Here is a 22,182-nt window from a genome sequence, read left to right on the forward strand (position 1 = left end):
AATCTGAGAATTGTAAACTATTTTTTTTTTCAAGATAGTGTCTCAGACCGGGCACGGTGGCTCATGCCTGTAGTCCCAGCACTTTAGGAGGCTGAGGCAGGAGGATCACAAGGCCAGGAGTTCGAGACCAGCCTGGCCAACATGGTGGAACCCCATCTCTACTAAAAATACAAAACAATTAATTGAGTGTGGTCGTGCGTGCCTGCAGTCCCAGCTACTCCGGAGGCTGAGACATGAGAATTGCTTGAACCTGGGAGGCAGAGGTTGCAGTGAGCTGAGAGAGTGCCACTGACTCCAGCCTGGGCAACAGAGCGATACTCTGTGTCAAAAAAAAAGGCAATGTCTCGCTCTGTCACCCAGGCTGGAGTGCAGTGATGCAATCATAGCTCACTGCAACCTTGACCTCCTGGGCTCCAGTGATCCTCCCATCTCAGCCTCCTGAGTAGTTAGGACCACAGGCATATGCCACCACACCTGGCTGATTTTTTTTATTGTAGAGACAGGTCTCACTATGTTACCCAGGCTGGCCTCGAATCCTAATCTCAAACAATCCTCCTACCTTGGCCTCCCAACGTTCTGCAATTACAGGTGTGAGCCACACTGCCCAGTCTGTATACTTTTAAATGACAGAAATAATTTCTTTTCTTTTACTTTGATCACTGATATACTTGGTATTAATTTTAGCAAGTTATTTTGTATTTTCTGTTTGCCAGACTCATCATTTGCTTCTCTTTTTCTCTTTTCCTGCCATCTATTATTTTGATTCTTTTAAGTCCTCTTTTCTTCTTTATCGGCTCAGAAGTCACATATTCTATATTTATAGTTTTAGAGGCTTTTTTGCTATTGTTAATATTTAACATGTACATTTGCCTTAACAATGCTTAAAGTTGCTCAAGAATTCTATCCTCTTGATAGACCAGCCTGTTGGCCAGGCTGGTCTCGAACTCCTGACCTCAAGTGATCCGCCCGCGTCAGCCTCTCAAAGTGCTAGGGTTACAGGCATGAGCCACCACGCCCTTGTATTCTTTAAATTTGACCTCCCCTGTTTCCCATTTGATATCTTATTCTTGATTGGTATTTAACTTACCAGTCAATAATTTCTATTGTTTCTATAATTTCAATTATTTCTAACCCTGAATTGGTTTTCAATATTATTACTATAGTTTTTACAATATTTGTATATATTTAATTTACATGTTTACCCATTTATCTCAACCTTTTTTTGCATCTCACTTCATCATTTTTGTTTCAATTTCTTTCTTTAGGTACTCCAGGAGGAAACAGTTTTCATAGATTTTCATAGATCTCCAGTGATATCCTGTGAATAATAAACATTTTTTATTTCTCTGAAAACGTTCTCATTTTAGCCTTATTTTAAAGGATCCTTTAGTTATAAATATGATCTTAGCTTAAATAGTTATATTCTCTTAGTTCTTTGAAGATATTAATCAAGTCTTTAAGATGCTGTTGCTGCTGATGAGAAATCTGCTGTCAGTCCAATTGTTATTATTTTGTAGTCATATGTCTTGTCTCTGGTTGCTTTTGAGACTTTATCTCTGATATTCTGTAGTTTCACCATCATTCGTATGTGTGTGTTTCAGCTTGTTCTTTCAATGTAAGGACTTAGATCTTTTTTGTAAGTGTGGAAACGTTTGATCTATTATTTCTTTTTTTTTTTTTTTTTTTTTTTGAGACGGAGTCTCGCTCTGTGGCCCAGGCTGGAGTGCAGTGGCCGGATCTCAGCTCACTGCAAGCTCCGCCTCCCGGGTTTACGGCATTCTCCTGCCTCAGCCTCCCAGTAGCTGGGACTACAGGCGCCCGCCACCTTGCCCAGCTAGTTTTTTGTATTTTTAGTAGAGACGGGGTTTCACCATGTTAGCCAGGATGGTCTCGATCTCCTGACCTTGTGATCCGCCCGTCTCGGCCTCCCAAAGTGCTGGGATTACAGGCCTGAGCCACCGCGCCCGGCTGATCTATTATTTCTTTAAACATTGCCTAGCCCTCTGTCTTCTCCTTCAGGAACTCCTATTGGAGGTATATAGTATTTTCTGATTATGTCCTCTGTGTCTCTTAACTTTTCTTATACATTTACCATTCCCTTTAATCCCTTTGTACTGCATTCTCTGTGATTTATTCAAATCTGTTTTTCAGTTAAGAAATCTCTCTTCAGCTATGTCTAACCTGCTGCTTAACTTGTTTAAACTTTTCATTTCAGTGACAGTGTTTTTATTTCTTAAAGTTATATCTGTATTTTAAAAATCTGCCTAGGTTTTTATCAGTATGGTTTCTTTTTTCCTTATGTATCTTTAATCATTTATTTAATTCATACTTCACAAAATTTTTTTTTTTTTTTGAAACGGAGTTTCACTCTGTCCCCCAGGCTGGAGTACAGTGGCATCATCTCAGCTCACTGCAACCTCTGCCTCCCAGTTTTTTTTTTTTTTTTTTTTTTTTTTTTTTTGAGACAGAGTCTCGCTTAGTCGCCCAGGCTGGAGTGCAATGGCGCGATCTCGGCTCACTGCAAGCTCCGCCTCCCGGGTTCACGCCATTCCCCTGCCTCAGCCTCCCGAGTAGCTGGGACTACAGGTGCCCGCCGCCTCGCCCGGCTAATTTTTTGCATTTTTAGTAGAGACGGGGTTTCACCGTGTTAGCCAGGATGGTCTCGATCTCCTGACCTCGTGATCCGCCCGCCTCGGCCTCCCAAAGTGCTGGGATTACAGGCGTGAGCCACCGCGCCCGGCTGCCTCCCAGTTTTAAGTGATTCTCCTGCCTCAGCCTCCCAAGTAGCTGGGACTACAGACACATGCCACCATGCCTGGCTAATTTTTTGTATTTTTAGTAGAGACGGGATATCACCGTATTGGCCAGGGTGGTCTCGATCTCCTGACCTCATGATCCACCCACCTCGGCCTCCCAAAGCTCTGGGATTATAGGCATGTTTATGTGTGTATGTATGTGTGTGCAGTTTTAAGAAATTTTATTGCATGTATAACTTTGGTGGTTTTTTTGTTTGTTTCTTTTTTTTGAGACAGGGTCTCGCTCTGTCACCCAGGATGGAATGCTGTGGCATGATCATGGTTCACTGTAGCCTTGACCTCCCCAGTTCAAGCAATCCTCCTGCCTTAGCCTCCTGAGTAGGTAGGACTACAGGTGCATGCCACCACACCTGGCTAATTATTTTGTACTTTTTGTAGAGACAGGGTTTCACCATGTTACCCTGGCTAGTCTCAAACTCCTGGGCTCCTGGGCTCAAGACCTCTACCTCCCAAAGGTGAGCCACCAAGCCCAGCCACATGGATACCTTTGTGTAACCACCACCACAATCAAGATACAGAATTGTTCTATCACCACAAGGCTCCCGCATGCTGCCTCTTTAGAACCACAAGCATTTACCTCATGCTTCCACCTTATCCCCAACCCTTGGCAACCACTAATCTGCTCTCTACTTCTATGATTTTGTTATTTCAAGAATGTTATATGAGTGGAATAATACAGCATATAACCTGTGGAGATTGGTTTTTTTCAGTCAGCATAATTCCCTAGAGATCCATTCAAGTTCTATGTATTGATAGTTTACTCCATTTATTTGTTTGTTTAGAGATGGAGTCTCACTCTGTCGCCCAGGTTGGAGTGCAGTGGCGCCATCTCAGCTCACTGCAACCTCTGCCTCCCGGGTTCAAGTGATTCTCCCACCTCAGCCTCCCAAGTAGCTGGGACTACAGGTGCGCACCAACACGCCCAGCTAATTTTTGTATTTTTAGTAGAGATGGGGTTTCACCATTTTGGCCAGGCTGGCCTTGAACTCCTGACCGCAGGTGATCCACCCACCTTGGCCTCCCAAAGTGTTGGGATTACAGGTATGAGCCACCGCACCCAGCCCTGTATTTATTTTCACATGAAATATATGGTCATATCTTTTGCCCATTTTAAAATTAGATTTTTATTTTATTTTATTATTTTTTACTGTTGAGTTTTGAGAGTTCCTACATGTTCTAGATACAAGTCCTTTGTTGGATATGTGGTTTGCAAATATTTTCTCCCAATCTGTGGCTTATCTTTTAATCATCCTCACAGAAGTTACAGAGCAGAAGTTTTAAAATTTGATGTCAACTCCTTAATAACTGTAACCTAAATAGATATTTAGGGTAGTAAGTAGTCTCCTTCCGATTTGCTGTTATAGCTAGTTCTTAGGATACTAATTCTTCCTATTGTTGTGCATAGGAGCTCTCCCTCGTCCTGGTTCATTGATTCATCTCTTTTATATTTTATGAACTTTTGAAGAAGGTGTTCTTTTTCCTTCATCTTAGTGCCCTGAACTGTGAGTGTCACTCTACTTTGATGTTTCACATTTTCTCTTGCTAGGGCTTAAGAAATTTTATGGATCCTGGACCAGTTTGGGGATTTCTATAGCTTAGAGGCATAAAAAATATCCACTTTTCCAGTTTACTACAGCATAATTGGATTTACTGCACTAATTTAGATCACTCTTTGTTTTTGGCATTTGTGGTTTCCTTTTTTTTTCTTTTTTCCTTTCTTTCTCTCAATCTTGACTATGTAATTAAATTTTTGTATTATTTTATAAAGCATTTTAGTATACTTGTAGTGAGAGTTCTTTCAAATTAGCTTAATATCCCATGTTGTCAAAACAAAAACAATCCATGTAACTGTTTTAATCTTGAAGAAAATCACATATAATTTTGGTACAGAGGGTAAAAACTTAAGAATTAAAAAAAATTAAAAGAGAGATAAGATAAACAGTGAAGTTAAAATGAAACATTTGACAGGGAAGCCCCTAATATTTCTTTACTCATGAAGGTACAGATTTGGACGGAAAGCACCAGATTTTCTTTGATCTTTCTGATTGTTTTTTTTCTCTGATCTCATTTCTACCGCCCTTCCCTTTAATAGACTTTTTTTTCCTTTGATTTCCCAGGATATACTCAGTGTAAATTGTTCTGGCTTTCTCCTGAGCTTTGTTTTCTGAATTTTCCTCCTCACACCCTCTCATCCCCAATCCTGAGTTATATTTTTGGAGCTCTTGTTCTAACTTGACAACTAGTTTCTGATTACCCAGCCACTTCCCATACTTATCATCTGGCCAGGATAAACCAGGCTTATCTCAACAATTCTAGTGCTAATTTTATATCTTTAATCCACAAATTGCTTGCTGTTCTTAGTCCCCAACATTTTCATGCCAAAAAGTTTGCATAAAGTTAGTCTCTTTATGGGGAGAATTTTGATAAATGGAAGGAGTGTGCACAATTCTCTGTTGCCATTATTAAAGTGGAAGTGGAAAGGCTTTGCGTTGTGAAATAAAACCATTTCTTCATTCTCACATTTAGTTTTTTTTCAAGTCCACACACATTTCTACTTCTCTGTTTTGTGTAAACAATGGTGCTTCCTTTTTTTCTTTAAGAGAGAAAATCCCTGTCACCCAGGCAGCCTCACCTTGAACTACTGGGCTCAAGCAATCCTCCTGCCTCATCTTCCCTAGTAACTGGGACTACAGGAAAACACACTGTGCCTGGCTATTTTTTTTATTTTTAATTTTTAGAGATTGGGGTCTCACCCTATTGCCCAGGCTGGTGCTTCTGATTGAAGTCCTCCAAAGGATTTTCATTGCATTTAGACTGAAGTTTAAATTTCTCACAGTGGCCTACAAGGACCTACATGATCTGACCTTTGCCTAGTCTTCTTACTCAACTCTGTATCTTCCTTTCAATGGATAGATTCAGGTATTCTTTTATTTCTACACATTTTTATTAGATAATTATAATTTTAAATATTAGTTCTGTTTTAATTTTTTTTTTATTCTTTATAAACTCCAATTTTCCATATGTTGGATCTTCTCTGCTGATCTCTGATAAATACTACTCTGAATCAATTTTACATAAATGGATATCACTTCAACTCAAGCATATACTAAGTGCCAAGTATGCTAGAATATACCCTAGTCAGTGATTTTTTTTTAAGAGATCACACATGTTTCATTTTGCTGTCTATGAGCTGATAATTATACAAAGGCAGTGTATATGGAGAAAACAGCTTGAGGCTGGGCATGGTGCCTCGTGCCTGTAATCCGAGCACTTTGGGAGGCCAAGGTGAGCAGATTGTTTGAGCCCATGAGCTCAAGACCAGCTTAGGCAACATAACAAAGCCCTGTCTTTACAAAAAATATCAAAAAAGAAAATTAGCTGGGTGTGGTGGCATGCCTGTAGTCCCAGCTACTCAGAAGGCTGAGGCAGGAGGATCCCTTGAGCCTATGAGGTCAAGGCTGTAATGAACAAAGATTGTGCCATTGCAGTCAAGTTTGGGTGGCAGAATGAGATCTCATCTCAAAAAAAAAAAAAAAAAAAAGAGAGAAAATGGCTTGATAAAAAGTGAAAGTGTCAATAATAGAAAAGTAACTACTAAAACAGGATAAAGGCATTAGATGATATAGAATTGAACTGTGTAGCCAAAAACAGTAAGAAAGGCTGCTTATAAAATTCAGGTTTAATGGGCTCTGTGGAAGAAATCTTATCTTTTCCATTCATTTATTAATGCTCACATTGATCTTTATTTTAACACTCACTGACATTATATTTATACTTCATATTTTCTTATCTTTATGCTACTTTGTGTGCTTTGAACATTTATGCGCACCCCCCGCCATCCCAGAATTCACATTTTGAAACCTAATACCCAAGGTGAGGGTATTTGGAGGCAGGGCCTTTGAGAGGTGATTAGGTCATGAGGGCAGAATGAATGCTCATGAATGGAATTCATGCCCTTATGAAAAAGGCTCCAGAGAGATTCCCACCCCTTCTACCATGTGAGGTTACAATGAGAAGATGGCCTTTCTATGAGAAAGTGGGTTCTCATCAGGTGTAAGATCTGCTAGCACCTTTACTCTGGACTTCTAGCCTCCAGAATTACAAGCAATAAATTTCTGTTATTTATAAACCACTCAGCATATAGTATTTTGTTATAGCCTCTTGAACAGCCTAAGACACTACTGAATAAATGTTCCCCTGGCAGATATTTGATGCTTTTTCTGTGTTCCTTCAGAATTTTGTACAGACTTCTATTATAGCACTGATCCCTTGAGCTGTAAGATAGTTTAGCTCAGTGGCCCAGAATGGTGACTCGACAGATGTGACATAGATTCTTACTAGCCTTGTGACCTCAATCAAATTACCTGACCTACAAGCTTCATTTTCTTGATCTGTCAAATGAGGGTAAGAATAGATTGTCATAAATGCCAAATCAGACATTGCATGTAAAGTGCTTAGTACAGTGTCTGGCACATAGTAAACATCAATTCATCTTTTTTTTTTTTTTTTTTTTTTTTTTTTTTTTTTAAGAGATGGGGTTTCGTCATGTTGTGCAGGCTGATCTCCAACTCCCAGGCTCAAGAAATCCACCCACCACAGCCTCCCAAAATGCTAGACTTACAAGCATGAGCCACAGTACCCAGTCAATTCATCTTTATAGGCACTTGTCTGCCTTACTATACTACAGTCTCCATGAAGATGAGGACCATGGTTTGTTCTTTTTTTGTACTCAAGTACCTGACAGGGGGTAAGTCCTAGTGCTTGTTGGGTGAATTTGCAGCTCTGTATAATAGTCCTTTTTCTTAATCAAAGGTCATATGCCATGTTGGTTCACTATCTAGGAGACTTTTAAACAGAGAACAGAGAGCCTAGCATGTGCTCATCTGGTAAGGCGTGTACTTCGGGGTAAATAGTTATTGATACTTGTAACTCTTTTTAACCAGTGATCTGGAAAACCCCATTCGTCTGGCTTTCCCCAATGTTCTTGTGCCCATTAATTTTTCTGTCCACAGAGTATTTTACCATCCCCATTGAAGACATGCCTGCGGTTTCCTGGGATGACTAATTATTTTCTTTTAAATTCACCTCTAAATCTTTATTCCAGAGCATCCTGTATGCAGCTAAAGTTATTAATATTTTGCATTTAGCACCCCGAGAAATATCAGCATTCAATTATGGACCACATTCTCCTCTTTTCTCTAGTTGCTCCAATGTTGCATTTCCCATGAAGTTTATTAAGAATTTAAGGAGGGAGGAAAACAACCCAGCTATCTTTCCCTTTGACTGCACTAATCTACATTTTCCCTTTAAAAGTAATGTGTGGTGATATGGTTTGACTGTGTCCCCACCCAAATCTCATCGTGAATTCCCACGTGTTGTGGGAGGAAGCTGGTGGGAGGTAATTGAATCATGGGGGCAAGTCTTTTCCCTGCTGTTCTCAGGATAGTGAATAAGCCTCACGAGATCTGATGGTTTTAAAAATGGGAGTTTCCCTGTACAAACTCTGTATTTGCCTGCTGCCATCCATGTAAGACGTTGACTTGCTCCTCTTTGCCTTCTGCCATAATTGTGAGGCATCCCTAGCCATGTAGAACTGTAAGTCCATAAAACCTCTTTCCTGTATAAATTACCCAGTCTCGGGCATATCTTTATTAGCAGCTTGAAAGCAGACTAATACATGTGAATATATTGATATAGATATAGGTATTATTGTGGCTATACTGGAAACATAATATAGTTTTTTATATGGATGAAAAAGTCTGGAAAAATACATCTCAACAAGTTAACAGTGGTCATGATTGGGTGGTGATATCATCAGTGTTTAGTTTTTCTTTCTACTTCTCAAAATAAGGCCTTGATGGGTTGGTTTCTTTTCTGCTTTCACTTTAGCTGTAATAATTCTCTGAGACTATTAACTGCTTTCAAAGTCTATTTTCCCATTCATTTAGGTAATAGGACCCTTGCTTTTTAGCTGAATACAAGATGACCAGAATAAAGACTACGTTTTCCAGCCTCCCTTGAAATTAGCAAGAGTCGTGTGTCCACCTTCTGGTTAATAGGATGCAATTAGAAATGTCATTTGCAATTTGTTGAAAGTGTCCTTGAATGGAAGATGCACTCTCTTTCCTTTCTTTTCTCCTTCTTGCTGATGGGGAGGCAGATATAATGACTAGAAGTTGAGCAACCCTTTTGGACCAGAAGGATAAAAGTCACACCCTAGGGATGGCAAACTGAAAAGCTGAAAGAGGTCTAGGTCCATGACAATCCTGCAGACCTTGCCAAACTGGCCTTAGACTTCTCATCTCTAGATGTTTTACATGAGAGCAACATATATGTTTAAGGAATGATTAATTTGGGTTTTATGTTATAGACAAATCAAATCCTAACTGATGTGAAATTAGTGTATAATTCATATTTTCCTTTGCTTCAGTAGTGAAGAATTTGTATTATATGCTCTTCCCCAGACACGCTTAACATAATTTCTGTAAGTGAACTGTCAAGCTTTAATTCTTAGGCAGTTTTAAGATTATTAAATCTTGTAAATCTCTAGTTCAATGAAAACATTAGCATATGTTTACCAGAACACACATAAAAAATGTTTATGGCACAATCCATTTGTAATAGCAACAATTTATTAAACCACTGATAAACATGGTTAAATAAATTGTGGTATATTCCTGCTATTGAGTGTTACACAATGGTGAAAATGAATAGAGTATGATCACAACATTATTGATCAACCTCAGCAATATAGTATTGAGCCAAAAGAACAAGTCCTAGAAGACAGCATATAATACATTCAAAACAAATAAAAGTAGTATACTGTTGAGGCCCAGGCAAATGTGTAATAAAATATAAAGAAGAGCAAAGTATGATAAAAACAAAATTTAAAAGAATAGTTACTACTGAGAAGAATGTTGGGAGCTGGTATGGGATGGAACAGGTAGGTTGATATATGTCATGGAGAGTTTTTGGCTTTTGGGTTGAGAGGTGGGGTTATAAGTGGTTTCTTGTATTATTATAACGCATACAATGTAAATAAAGGAAGTGAGGTTTATGTAAAAACCAATGGGCCAGTCATAGCCCTTGATTCATGACACACTATTAACATGAATCAGAACTGTGATTAATCCAGTTTTGTGCTTCTGAAGTTCATAAAACAATCATTTCACTTAGGAAGCTGCCTATTATGCAGGCCTGGTTTTATTTCTATAAACCAGGCAACAAGGATGGATGTGTTTCTATTTGTGTACCCAACTGTTTCCCTAACCAGGTTTTTAAAAATAAACTTTTAATTTTAGAATACTTTTAGATTTACAGAAAAGTTGCAAAGATAGGACAGAGTTCCTGTAACACCCCCCTACCATCACCACTTCCCCGACTGATAACACCTTGCATTACTGTAGTACATTTGTTCCCACTAATGAACCAATGTTGATACATTATCATTACCCCTAGCCAGACTTCAGGCTTCCTGAGAGCATAGTCCATGCATTTTAGCATTCCCCATTTTGCATCTAGTCAGTATTTTGCATGTGTTGAATTGATGAGGAAATAAACTTTTTAAATGACCAAATTTTCTGCAACAATAAGCTCCATATTTTATAATCGTTTATAATTTGCTTTAAGCAGCTTTAGCTGCTTTGACATAGAACCCTGAGCTAAGTTGGGTTCTTAAAAGTCATTGTTTCTGAATTATTTACCAGCATTCTCATTAGAATGAGCCCGGGAAGCCAAATGCTGAACTGGTTATTTTTTTTTTTTCCTTCCCTAAGTTTCTTTCCTAAACCAGGTCACGGAAAATAGATGCTATTTCTTTAAATAATATAACCAAGCTGATCCCTGGATTACAATTAGGTTACGTAACTTGCTTATGAGCTGCTTTTCATTAAAACTTGCAGTGGGCAATGGGGCTTTATGTTTCAGAGCAAAGCCGGGGAGAACAATCCTGCCGAAAGCCAGAACACATGCGGTGTCAGTGGCAGAGACTGCAAGAATTTCGGCACGAGATTGAGTTCAATGTAGGCGACTCCTTTTCTCTTTAAATCCTTAAAACATCCTTTGTCCTACCAAACTTGCTGGTTCCAAATAACGTCTAAAATGTACATGCTGAGGGCCCACTCCGTAAGGGAAGATCGCGTGGCCGGTCCCCAGAAGACTGTGGAATGAGGAGCCCTCCAGGGAGAACATTATCAAGTTTCTGCAGAACCATAGCTCAGTTTTATTTCTTGCAGAACACACATTACTAGGAAACATTTTAAAGATGTGGACGAGGGAGGTAACAAAAACCCTAGTTCCAGCCGATAACCATATATTCGCAAATAAGCATTTCATAGGTACAAAAATAAAAGTTTAAGGTGTCAGATCAGGCAGAAAACAAGAAGCATGGTGTCAAAATCCAAAGAAAAGAAGTCTGAAGAAAGTTGGGATAAGGGTTCATCAAAAAATACAAACATCTGTTCTGAAAAATGGAGAGAAAGCCAGCTTTCCCTAGAAAGGAAGTTGTTCGTTGCTGCTATACAGGATACTCACTACAGGCTGAAAGCCTTTTTTTATTTTTTTTATTTTTATTTTTTGAGACAGAGTCTTGCTCTTGTCGCCCAGGCTGGAGTGGTACAGTGGTTCACTACACCTCTGCCTCCCGGGTTCAAGCCATTCTCCTGCTTCAGCCTCCTGAGTAGCTGGGATTACAGGCGCACGCTGCCACATCCTGCTAATTTTTGTATTTTAGTAGAGATGGGGGTTTCACCATGTTGACCAGGCTGGTCTCGAACTCCTGACCTCGCGATCCACCCACCTTGGCCTCCCAAGGTGCTGGGATGACAGGCATGAGCCACTGAGCCTGGCCTTTTTTTTTTTTTTGAGGCAGAGTCTCGCTCTTATCACCCAGGCAGTGCAATGGCGCAATCTCAGCTCATTGCAACCTCTGTCTCCCGGTTCAAGTGACTCTCATGCTTCAGCCTCCCAAGTAGCTGGGATTATAGGCACGCACCAACCTGCTGGCTAATTTTTGTATTTTTAGTAGAGACGGGGGTTTCACCATGTTGACCAGGCTGGTCTTGAACCCCTGAATTCAAGTGATCCATCCGCCTCAGCCTCCCAAAGTGCTGGGATTACAGGTGTGAGCCACTGTGCCTGGCCAGGATGAGAACATTTTCGATACTCATATTAAGACTGTCTCCTAGAAGATGATAAATGCTAGAAATCAAAGTTTTACAATTAGAGTAAGCAAAGTTGTCAGAGAATGGGACAAAACCCTCTTGACGATCAATTAATGGGGGAGAGCTCTGCTGGAGATTGAGGCAGAACAGGGCCATGGGAAGAAAGGACAATATAATGCCAAAATTCTACCAAATACAAAATTCTTTTTTGAAATGGAATGATTGCACAGCGATAAAAATAGCAATCAGGAACAATTAAATGAACTTGGAGCCCTTCATGTACTTGAAGAAACACCTGTAATTTACTATATGGGAACAGCAAAAAGGATAATTATTTAAGCAGCTAAACTAAAGCTTGTTTCTTAACTTTTGATAAATGTGATCTCTTACAAATTCTCAAAGTAGAGAAGGATATTGTATTATACAGCTGTCTAAAATATTGGTTAAAGAGAACTTTTTTGTTTTAACTTATAGTTAACTTTTTAAAAATTATGGTTAACTTTTAACTTTCAACTACCAATATTTCATATTTATAATTGACTTTTGTAAGTTTTTAAACTGAAAAGTAAACTTTTAACTATCAATATGACCAATGTAAATGTGAACTATATGCTTGGATGCAAAGCAGTTCATTAATTCTAATGGTATTGCACATTAATCTTGGCTTCAACACAGTCCAAAACTTGCCTAAGCCCTGTTGGTTGCTGGGGAGTTTTTGATTCTTGTGTATGTGTCTAATTTACTAATGAACCTTGGTGTCATTTAGGGCTGAACCAAGCGCATCTGAACGGGTCTGGCCGATCGCAGGCAGCTGGGGAAGGACACCCCGGTGTACTGAGCAGAGCTGGAAGAACACCAGCGCCGGGATGAGTCAGAGGCTCTCAGAGTGTGTAGTGAGTCAGAATCAGTGCCCCCATCCCCCAAGCTGTAGCAAAAAATCAAAAAATAAAAAGGAAAAGAAAAAAAAGGGAGGTATTAAAGGACACACCACAAACCCCCTCTCCATGACCCTTGGTACCCTGAGTGTTGTGGACCTTGCCTATTCCAAGGAGGCACAGGCCAGAGGCCATAATGTAAGCCATGGCCAGAGGTGAAACCAGCAAATCCAACTTCAACCCTAACTCTAACGTGATGGACAGCAAGAAAGGGGACAGGTGGGCCAGCATCTGTCACTGGGGTGTCATCACCAGTGATGCATCTTGGGGAATCTGCAAGTGATCTTGGGAGCTGAGAATGCACCAGAATATGTGAGCTCTCGTGTCTTAGAGACTTTGGTTTAAATGTAAATCCTTCCCTTGTCATTAAGCGGGTGTTATTGGGACAAGTCTCTTAAACTCTGAGACACACATCCCTAATCTGAAGGTAATAATGTCCTTTCTCATTAGATGGTTGGTTTGGTGGGGGTGAGGGGTACAGATTGCTAAACAGGATTTCATGGTTTCACTTAGCTCAACACTGAGCCTGACATCAAAGACGTACTCCTTAAATATTTGCTGAATAAATGTCTAAGTGATGCCACCACTAGATCACCCAGCTGAGGCTGTGCTTGACACCTGGTTGACATGTTTTCCAGGACACAGTCTCTTAAGACCCTGTTGCCTATCCCCTGGAGATCAGGAGTAGAGTCTGTTTCCTAATCTGGGAATTTTCTGTGTCCTATAGAAAAAGCTTATGCAGAAAACTTACACATGGAAATATCTCAAATATTCAAAAGCACTGTTCAATAATCTACAGACATGCACAGTGTTCGTGAAAATGACTCTCCTAGCCAGTACGCCACTGGTGAAGATTAATATCTTGGTGATGAGAAACCAGAGGCTTTTGAGGCTTATTTCAGTATTTGTGCTCGTTTTTGGAGAACTATCATCCAGAATTCTTTCGACCAAATTTTACTGAAGGCTTCTCCTCTGCAAGGTTTTGTTTTAGGTCCACCCAACAGAAAGAATGACAAGATAACATTCTGAAGCCCTATCTAAAGCCTGTAGTCTTACAGAGGTAAATGACTGCACAGATGCCTGTAGTCCAGGGGCAAGCCGTGGAACAAGAAGCCTGAAGACAGAGTTGTGAGACTGTCTCATTAATTTTCGTAATTCTCACTGGATCTATTATTCTGTCACACAAAAAATAATGATCATAATCATGATAATGATGATGAGGATGATGATGATGATAGTAATGTAATTGCAAACATCCCGAGTGCTTCCTATATGCCAAACACTGTGCTAAGGGCTCCGTGCATTCACATATTGCTTCATTTAAGTTTTACAACTCTGTCGGGTAGCTTCTCTTTTAAACTTGATTACAGATAAGAGAATTAAGGCAAAACCTTTTTCTGGAAGATGCAGAAGACATTCATTTGCTCGTTCATCTGAGTTTCAGCATCATATAAAAATTTGGGAAACAAAAATGGAATAAAAAATGTCTTATGTTTCTAGATGGTGCTAGAAAGTAGACTTAGAGGGAAAAGAAGAAGAAAACTAACATTATTTGAATATTATGATGTGCCAAGCACCTTTACACATATGATTTTGTTTAATCTTAATTTTGCAGGTGAAAAAAATGGAAGATTAGAGAGTTAACATAAGTTGAGCCCCCAAATGCCTGACTTTAAAATCCGCATTCTTTCCGTTCTATTACTGAATTCTGGCTCTGTCACTTACTACCCATCTCTGACTTTTTTTTCTTTCTTTCTTTCTTTTTTTTTTTTTTTTTTGAGACAGGGTCTCACTCTTTGGCCCAGGCTGGAATGCAGTGGTGCAATCTCGGCTCACTGCAAATTCTGCCTCCTGGGTTCAAGAGATTCTCCTGCTTCAGCCTCCCAAGTAGCTGGGATTACAGGCACGTGCCACCACTCCTAGCTAATTTTTGTATTTGTAGTAGAGATGGGGTGGGGGAGTCTCACCATGTTGGCCAGGCTGGTCTCAAACTCCTGACCTCAAGTGATCTGCCCACCTCAGCCTCCCAAAGTGGTGGGATTACAGATGTGAGTCACCACGCCTGGCCCCATCTCTGACATTTTTAAAACTTCGGTGTTGTAACAGTAAAATGGAGATGAAAAGCCTGACCACCCACCCCCAAGGATGTTTTGAGAAATCATGTGAAGTAATCGAGATGTTTGACAAAAATGAAACAGGCATGGATGTTGAGAGCAAATAATCCAAATTCGAATGAAGGAGATATGAGCATAACTATGATACAAAACGTTAGCATCATCATACTTGTTTGAGCAAAATGCCTGCAGCACAGAAAAGAGTTATTGCTGTTGCCTGGGTGAGCCACGGAAGAGTCTGTAGTGAAACTGACATTTGAGCTAAGCTCAAACAAGGAGGGTTTCATTAGGTTAAAAAAAGAAAAACAACAGGGAAGTTGAGGAAGGGCATTGTAAGGAGAGGCCACAGTGAAGGCAAAGGAATGGAGGAGTGAGAGCTTGTGATATGTCCAGGGCACAGTGAGTTGTAGAGAATACCAGAGGACCATGTGCCCTGGGAGTGGCAGATGACGAGCCTGGAATGACTGGACCAGATTTAGAAGGGCCTTGAATGCCACCCTAAGGTCTTTGCACTTAATTTTGTAGGCAACTGGGAGCCACCAAGGGTGATTACCCAAAGAATCCATAAGGACAAAGAGTCTGAACAGGGCCTTTTGCCATTCTGTTCTTGTGATGATCACAAAGTCCCATGTTCAGAACATCACAGTCTGTTGCCATGGAAATAGTAATGGGCCTCACTATGGGAATAAATTATCCTCATCATTATACCTTTCTTCCAAGGAACTCAAAGTGTTTGTTGTATGTGTTTTCTTTTCTTTCTTTCTTTCTTTTTTTTAAATAGAAGCACCAGATGGTGGTTAAGGGAAAGAAGAAAGCCTAAAGACTGTTGAATTAAAGGAGATTTCAAAGGAATGGAAGGAAAAACACAAGTTGAATTTTGAAAGGTTTAATCAAAACAGATGGCAGAATATCTCAGCCTGAGGGAAGGGGAAAACTGTCTCAGAAGCCATCTGATTTAGGAGCTTCTTCACCCTGTCTTCCTGGGTCCCTGTCTGCTCCTGCCTGCAGGCTGACTGTTCAGACTGGTTAATGAGGAAGGAAAGGTGTATGTGTGCACACGCATGCATGTGTGTACCAGATAATAGATATGCCAGACACGAGAATTAACATTGTTAAAACGCCCTTTTAATTAAAGTTCTATAAATACTGGTTTATTATGCATGGAATCTTTATTTTCAGTTTTTTTTTTTTAAATAATCCACAAAGTTTTATTATCTTCACAAAATTGTATTTGCTGTTTCCAGTCTGGGGGTAGAAGAAGGAAACTATTGTTTGTGCTTATCTAATTTGCACACACTTTCCTATATCACCTTTTTATTTTTTATTTGTTTATTTTTAGTCAGAGTCTCACTCTGCTGGAGCATGGTGGTGCCATCATAACTGACTGCAGCCTCCAACTCCTGGGCTCAAGCAATCCTCCCGCCTCAGCCTTCTGAGTAGCTGGAACTACAGGCATGTGCCATGTGCCACCATGCCCAGCTAATTTTTTTTTTTTTTTTTGAGACAGAGTCTCACCTCTGTTGCCCAGGCTGGAGTGCAATGGTGCAATCTTGGCTCACTGCAACCTCTACCTCACGGTTCAAGCGATTCTCCTGCTTTGGCCTCCCGAGTAGATGGGACTGCAGGTGTGCGCCACCATTCCCAGCTAATTTTTTTTTTTTTTTGTATTTTTAGTAGAGACAGGGTTTCGCCATGTTGGCTAGGCTGGTCTCAAACTCCTGACCTCAGGTGATCCACCCGCCTCGGCCTCCCAAGGTCCCTGGATTACCAGCGTGAGCCACAGCGCCCAGCCTAATTTTTGTATATTTTGTCGAGATGGGGTTTTGTCATGTTGCCCAGGTTGTTGTTGAACTCCTGGACTCAAGCAATCCACCCACCTCAGCCTCCCAAAGTGCTGGGATTACAGGTGTGAGCCACTGTGATTGGCCCAAGTATCATCCTGTTTTAATTTATTGCTCAGGATAGAATAATCCTATTGTTATTCCTTGTTACAGAGGTAGGCCCACAGAGATTGCAAATATTGCCCACGTTACTTCTAAGTGGCAGATACATAGCAGAGCCCTGGTCTGAACTGTGGTCAGCTCAGGCTCTTTCCAAAACTCTGAGAGACTTCTGGACCTGACACTCCAAACAGAGAATCTGAGCAAGTTACTCATTCTGCCTGAGCCTCAGTTTCCTCCATAGGATGGAAAAGCAATGCCTTCTCCAGCATTCTTCCTTTAGGGGCGTGGGCATGGAATGGAACTTGAGTCTGAAGAATGGTAGACACTATGTACAGTTCTGATATCCTGTGCACCTCATTTGGGACCTCTGTGCCCCTGTCTTGCCAGGCTGCCCAGGTTATTTTGAGTGGGCAACTCAAGTTCTAAGGATTGAAATAGTTTTGTTTTTTTTTAATTATAAAATGCAAAAGACAGGAAGAAGTTAGGGCATTGGGGTGCTGGAGAGGTTACATTTATATAACAAGTATTTAATGAGTGTCTACTAAGTGCCTTCACTGTGTTAATTGGTGGGAATGCTAAAATAAGCAAAATGCACAGGGTCCAGCTACCTTAGAGGGCTTAGAAAAAGAGCAGGCATGCAAGGGTTTCTACCTGGAAGCTGCATTTGAAATGAGGTTTTAGCCATTATCATCCACAGCTTCCTAAACTGATATCTTATTCTGTCTTCAAGGAGGGAAGGAAAAGCATGTTTTTCTTAACCTGCTCTAACAATCTTAGGCATCCGTCCCCACTCCCTGTTCTCCTCAATACAGATCATCCTTACCACATACAATGCTTTTCAGCCTCCTGAATATTTTTGGTTTAGATATGAGCCTCAAATTAGATGGATCAAAATGCTTGAGGATGAATTCTTTATCATTCTGCTGTTTATGGACAGCCCGACTGCATAGAAATGCACTGCTGGCTGATAACCCAACCGTCTGGCTGCAGATTGTGGTTTTACTGTGAGTAGGAAGGGGAAGAGAGCAGGGCGAGACAGCTGCTGCAAAAGAGGAGCAGAGTGAGTACACAGAACCCCAGCCCCCAGGGTTCCCGGCTCATCTGCAGCCTGATCTCAAATCCTTCCAACCTGCCACAGCTCAAAAGGGGAACACTTTTCCATAAAAAGCCATGCCTTTCGGTTTGGATGTTTCTCTAACACACGCTGTCTCTAAAGTGCTTGGTTTTCTCTGCTCACCGACTTTGATTCACCTTATACAGTTCTGCGCACGACTACATTTTACTGAAGCTTAAGTGAATTTGAAAGAGTTTCTTACCCAATGTCGTTGGGTATTGGGGCTGGTGGGAACATAAAAGAACCTTTTCTGAGGAGGAGGACTGAGGTTGGAACCAGTGATGCATATCCCGAACAGGCTACAAAATGCCAGGAAGTCTTTAGAGAACTGAGAAAAAAACAAAACCAAACAGGGCTTAGAAAACCTGGAAAGGGCCGGGCATGGTGGCTCACGCCTGCAATCCCAGGACTTTGGGAAGCCAAGCTGGGCAGATGGCTTGAGCTCAGGAGTTCAAGACCAGCCTGGGCAACATGGTGAAACCTCATCTCTACTAAAAATACAAAAATTTAGCTGCGTGTGGTGGTGTGTGCCTGTGGTCCCAGTTTGGGAGGCTGACGCAGGAGCATCACCTTGAGCCCCGGAGGTTGAGGCTGCTGTGAGCCGTAATAGCCATGACAGAGCGTTCCTCCACACTCCAGCTTGAGTGACAGAGTGAGATCTCATCTCTAAAAAAAATTTTTTAAAAAGAAACAAAAAGAAAACCTGAAAAGACAATGATGAGAAGCAGCAGTTGGGAGCAGAGAAGAGAAAGTGATCAGGAGGAATGCAGAAAAGACAGAGGCCATTATGAGGGTCTCCTGGATTTTTACGGTCATCCCAGGTTCATTCTAGGGCAAGAATAGATGGATTTCAGTAGAATTGGCCATGGCCATGGAAAGGATTTTGGATTTTATTTTAGGGTTCATTAAATTGGATGTTGGGAGTCAAGGAGAAGGAGGACTCAAGGACGTCAAGTTGAGCAACTGATGGTGCCATTTATGGAGAGGAAGGCCAGGGTCAAGAGAATCTAAATAATTTCATTTTGCCACTGTAAATTTGAGTTGTGTTTGGATGCAGGAGTCTGAAACTCAGAGGAGAGGTTTGAATTGGAGAAACGAATTTGGGAGTCGCCAACACATAGATTCTTAATGCCATAGGAATGGAGGTAATCATCCAGGAAGACAGTCCTTCTCCTAACCTGTGTTTTAAAAGGGGAGAAAATTGAAGCTGGGGGAGGTCAAAAAACTTGTTAAATAGACCCATTTTGCCACCAGTGAATGATGGAACCTAGATTCAAACCAAAGGCCACAGTGGGTATAGAGTAGCTACTATTATTGCTGTTGTTGTTCCTGTTGTCATGGCTATTATTTCTTGCTGAGATTAAGGGCTTGGCTCCATGACATTTATGCAAAACCAGTTCAGCTCCCTAAACAGCCCCCATAAAATTCCTCTGTGATGATACTCCAGTGCCCTGGGAAATCCTAAGGCTCTGCCTCCCACCTGTCATTAGAAATTGCTTGTCCTGTCCTGGGAGCTCCAGTACCTGTTCCACTGCCCGGCACCTGGTTATTTCTGCCGCATTTCCCAGTTTCTTTGACTTGACACTTCAGTGGGACTCTCTGTGTGGCATGTGCCCAGCTTTGCCCACGGGTGCTATCTTTCCGTTGGCTCCATCAATTACAGCCCATGAGCCAGTTGTGCCTCATCGCTGAGACCACTCCTGGCTCTCAGATCCCTAAAGCAAGTATGGTTCCCTGTGTACTTGCCTGTCCAGGAGGAAAGTTCAGGCAGTATCTTGGCTCTGTCCTTCAATCTATTCTTTCCGTTAAAGGCATCCTGGATATTCTTCTGAGGCCTACCTTATTTTTCCAGACTTGAGCTAATCTAATAAGATTTTTCATTCCATCATCTTGCCTCTTCTGAGCCTTTTCTTGCTTTTCTCTTCCATGCTTCCCTTGTAGTCTTTAATGCTTTTCAAAAAACCTACTTTACCTCCTTCTTCTTGTTTTAAGGTGTTCTTTTTTTTTCTTTTTCTTTTTTTTTTTTTTGAAGACCTTTCACAATTTCATTCCTAGGTATTGCTTTCTCCCACACCGTGCCTGATTATTCCTAGCTTCAACATTAAAAAAAATAATAATTTAATCTTCATTGTTACCTTTTATTTATTTATTTTTTTTGAGACAGAGTTCACTCTGTTGTTCAGGCTGGAGTGTGGTGGTACTATCTTGGCTCACTGCAGCTTCCACCTCTGCCTCCTGGGTTCAAGCAATTCTCCTGCCTCAGCCTCCCCAGTACCTGGGACCACGAGCATGCACCACCTTGCCTGGCTAATTTTTGTATTTTTAGTAGAGATGGGGTGTCACCATTTTGGCCAGGCTGGTCTCAAACTCCTGGCCTCACATGATCTGGCTGCCTTGGCCTCCAAAAGTGCTAGGATTACAGGTGTGAGCCACTACACCCGGCTACCATTACCATTTGACATTGGCCGATTCTACCTTGCTCTGGGGTATCTTATCAAAATTCATGAGTATTGTTTGGGAGAGGGCTAGGAATTTAATCCTCCATTTTTCCTCCATTGCTAAGAGACCTTCCGGTAGAATGCATCTATTGGTTGTTGATAGTCAACATTCATTCAGATTGTTCAGTAGCCATGCTGACCAGCTATTTAATATTTTAAAGATTCTCTCCCTTCAAATATCAACATTTCTACAATAGAGGCATACAGAGACTGACAACTTTTTTTTTTTTTTTTTTTTTTTTTGAGACAGAGTCTTGCTCTGTAGCCCAGGCTGGAGTGCAGCGGCCGGATCTCAGCTCACTGCAAGCTCCGCCTCCCGGGTTCATGCCATTCTCCTGCCTCAGCCTCCCGAGTAGCTGGGACTACAGGCGCCCGCCACCACGCCCGGCTAATTTTTTGTATTTTTAATAAAGACAGGGTTTCACCGTGTTAGCCAGGATGGTCACGATCTTGTAACTTCGTGATCCGCCCGCCTCGGCCTCCCAAAGTGCTGGGATTACAGGCGTGAGCCACCGCGTCTGGCCAAGAATGACAGCCTTTTAACTTGAATAACCAGCCTGAGAATTCACAGAATCGAAATACCAGTTTGTAAGATTTTAGGGGGCCCACTGACCTCTACATTCTTTCTGGAAATAATATGAAGAAATAAGGTCAGCAAAAACTCAGAACAGAAGGTTTATAGGGCTTCCTTGCCGAGAATTGATGCTGCTATTATCATTCAAAAGGTGAGGGTTCCCTGTGCCTCCATCCAGTAATTCTCAACCAGGGACACTCTTGACTCTTAGGGGAAATACAAGAATTCCCAGGTGCAGGGGAGAGGATAGTTTGAAAAACATACATTCTAGGATTGAGCATGTTTTTTCAAAGTATTTTATATATATTATATAGATACATATTTCTGTTTTTTTAAACTCCATCTTAAAAACATATATATATATGTGTACCTATATGTATTTTTTTCTAAGACGGAGCCTTGCTCTGTCGCCCAGGCTGGAGTGTAGTGATGTGATCTCAGCTCACTGCAACCTCCGCCTCCTGGGTTCAAGCAATTCTCCTGCCTCAGCCTCCTGAGTAACTGGGATTACAGGTGTCCACCACGACGTCCAGCTAACTTTTGTATTTTCAATAGAGACGGAGTTTCACCATGTTGGCCAGGCTGGTCTCGAACTCCTGACCTTAAGTGATCCACCTGCCTTGGCCTCCCAAAGGGCTGGGATTACAGGCGTGAGCCACTGTGTTCAGACTAGAATATATTTTTTAATATTTGAAAAATAAATGAGGCATTTTGTTTTCATCATGTGAATTAAAGAAAGTAAAACTGAGCCTGGGCAACAAAGTGAGACTCTGTTTCTGCAAAAAATTGGAAACAAAAATGCTAGTCAGGGCAGGGTGCAGTGGCTCATGCCTGTGATCCCAGCACTTTGGGAGGCCGAGGCAGGTGGATCACTTAAGCTCAGGAGTTTGAGACCAGCCTGGCCAACATGGTGAAACCCCATCTCTACTAAAAATACAAAAATTAGCCGGGCATGGTGGCATGCACCTGTAATCCCAGCTACTCAGGAGGCTGAGGCAGAAGAATTGCTTGAACCCAGGAGGCCAAG

General features: G+C 41.2%; 1 protein-coding gene and 1 long non-coding RNA gene across 2 annotated transcripts in view; one reads left to right on the forward strand and one right to left on the reverse strand.

Annotated features, from left to right (window-relative positions):
* Positions 1-8,007, forward strand: part of LOC105479815 (uncharacterized) — a 42,050-nt gene extending 34,043 nt beyond the window's left edge. Inside the window, exon 4 of the long non-coding RNA XR_986086.3 lies at positions 7,347-8,007. This is a non-coding gene — a long non-coding RNA (uncharacterized lncRNA). The remainder of the gene's footprint in view (positions 1-7,346) is intronic.
* The window catches only part of LOC139357790 (WW domain-binding protein 11-like), a 94,748-nt gene that overhangs the window by 46,952 nt on the left and 25,614 nt on the right, over positions 1-22,182 (reverse strand). The window lies entirely within an intron of this gene.

Source organism: Macaca nemestrina, chromosome 13, assembly GCF_043159975.1.
Source record: "Macaca nemestrina isolate mMacNem1 chromosome 13, mMacNem.hap1, whole genome shotgun sequence".
NCBI classification, from domain to species: domain Eukaryota; kingdom Metazoa; phylum Chordata; class Mammalia; order Primates; family Cercopithecidae; genus Macaca; species Macaca nemestrina.